General features: G+C 40.8%; 1 protein-coding gene across 1 annotated transcript in view; it reads left to right on the plus strand.

Annotated features, from left to right (window-relative positions):
* The first annotated feature begins 200 nt into the window (after positions 1–200).
* PKIA (cAMP-dependent protein kinase inhibitor alpha) overlaps positions 201–2439 on the plus strand; it is a 23687-nt gene continuing 21448 nt past the window's right edge. The window contains exon 1 of the mRNA XM_011376251.2: positions 201–328. The gene's annotated coding sequence lies outside the window, so the exon portion shown is untranslated. The remainder of the gene's footprint in view (positions 329–2439) is intronic.

A 2439-nucleotide genomic window follows, 5' to 3' on the forward strand; every position in this document is an offset into this window, starting at 1 on the left:
CAAATGCGAGGCCCAAGACACAACCTGTACTCTTCCCCACAATGTGTTCGCTTTGTGAGTATTCGAACGTAGGAACTGTGAATTTCCTGAAAGTCGTTACACTGTTTAGAAGACATTTGCTTGAACATTTGCTTAAGACTTTAAAAAGTTAAGATCTATACAGAGAGAGATAATTTCTCTTTCTCTTGCTGTCTCCATTTCAGTTGGCTGAGTTTCTGAAAAGGCCGCATTGCCCCAAAGGAGAGATTTCTGGTAGAAGCCTGAAGGTCTGATCCAGGAAAAACAGTCGGGTATAGCCAATGAATTAAGAACGAAGGTTTCCACTCAGGTAGGACCACTTAATCCCTTACGTTCAACCACCTTAAGTAAAGTATGCTCCTAGCTGGATATGATGTGTCTGCTTACAAAAAGACGGGCATAGAACCTGCCCTCCGAGGAAGCTGCTTGCGGTTCCCTTGGAGGCCGTGGTGTTTATCAGAACGTACCTTGGAGGAAAATGAATACAATAACAGCATGATGCTTTTTTCCATTTTTAGCTCATTGTTGCCAAGTTCACTTAGGGAACTTGGTGCCTGTGGTTAACCCCAGGGGGTTAGGCACGTGGAGCAGCAGATTAACCCTCCTGGTTTTTTCTTCTGAGACAAATCATTTTCATAGGGTGTCTCCATGGCCTTCTAGTCAATTATCAAAATTAAGGGCCAGGATGGCAGCTTCTAAGTGAGGAACGGCCCAGTAACGGTATGAGGGAGCTAGCTCGGTTCTGGCTGGGGCACAGCTGTCCTAGTCTTGGCACAAAGTGACTGCACATAAGAAGTTCGAAGGGAAGAGAACAGGGCTTGGGGAAGAGGAGATGTGTTTTTATTTACCTATTATGTCAATACCCCGCTAACAATTTCACTTTGGTTAGCGATTTGAGATTAAGACTTAGGGCAAAGGGAATCACGAAGACGCCCCATTATATGGCAAGACAAAAGACACTAGTGACGTCGAGATCGGGGCCCGCCCATCTCATTGGCAGTTATATCTTCGGGGGCTAACACAGCACTTGATCCCTAATCGGTATTCAATATGAAGTCACCCGTTGGATGATTGATGGATGAACGAGTGAAAAAAGTTAATACGGTAGCAAAGGGATTTGTCCTTGCATTTCCTTGTGTGTGTCCTTCTGTATTCCGAGGACCCAGCACTGTAACTGACAAGTGGAATGTAAGCGATAAAATTTGCTATAAGAATAGATGAGTCCTATGATCCTAAGGATAATTCTAAAACACACACCCCATATTTGCCAGGGTCTATGGCAGAAGTATCCGGGAGATGAAAGCCTGGATCTCAGACTACTGATATAACTGACAGAATGTGTCTAGTTGTGATCATTTACATAGCATCCCATTACATCCGGCCATAGCACCAACATTAGATATATTATTAAATGACTAGAATACGGATATTAAATCCCTTCGATAAGCTTCTGTGTCATATTACTCACAGACAAGATTTTAGAGCATTTTTATAATTACAAAGTTAAGGGCGATTTCAGGATCACTGGCTGCTAAAGTTGCTATTTATACAGCCATAGTGCTATAGCACTATTTCTCTGTAATCTGCTGTTCTGTCCTCTGCATTCCCAAAGGGAACAAGATCTAATATTTTATTAAAGAAAGAATGTAAAATTTAGCATGATGCAGCTTCCACAAACCCCCGCTCTCTACCCGTCTCTCATTTTCTAAGTGAGGTTTTCTTCCAACGATGATTTTGTTTTGTTTTTTACTCTCTCGAACGTCTATGAATTTGATGAAGCCCTCTGTATAAAAATAAAATCAAGAGTCTTAGGGATGAAAATAAGTTCTTAGATAAATTTATAAATTTTTACCTGAATTGAAATCGGAATAAGTTGGCATGAAATTCTTAAGGGAAAACCATAAAGAATTCTCACAGTCGTAAGTCAAAAATAGCTGCCCATGTTTATGTGTAAATAGACTATGATCAAACAGGAGGGTGAAGACTACGTGTGTCCAAACAGAAACTCGTCCTTTTAAATCACATTCCACGGCAGGCCACGTAACAACAGGGCAATTCAATAAGCAAATTAAAGTAATTCTCGTTTTCCACAATTTCTTAAATCACCACTTAGAAAAATGAAAAACTTATCTTCAACTCCAAGAAACCTGGGCAGTTATTAGTTAAAGCAAATATGTTGTTCTGCTGGCCTACGCCTGCTATAAATAGCAGCAAGACTCAAGACTGCCCCTGGGCACTGAATGGGCTTTCTATATATAGCTTTTCCTTTCTCTAAAGGCTTTGAGAAGAATGCTATCTTTTGTGAAAACTTGGCCTTTATAAAGGGCACATCGAAATTAAGGTCAGCGACTTTTAGACCTTGAAAAGATTTGAAATGTTTTCCTTAATCCCGGCAGCACGAAAACTGACGGCCAATGAAAT

This window comes from Pteropus vampyrus, unplaced genomic scaffold (assembly GCF_000151845.1).
Source record: "Pteropus vampyrus isolate Shadow unplaced genomic scaffold, Pvam_2.0 Scaffold290, whole genome shotgun sequence".
NCBI classification, from domain to species: Eukaryota; Metazoa; Chordata; class Mammalia; order Chiroptera; family Pteropodidae; genus Pteropus; species Pteropus vampyrus.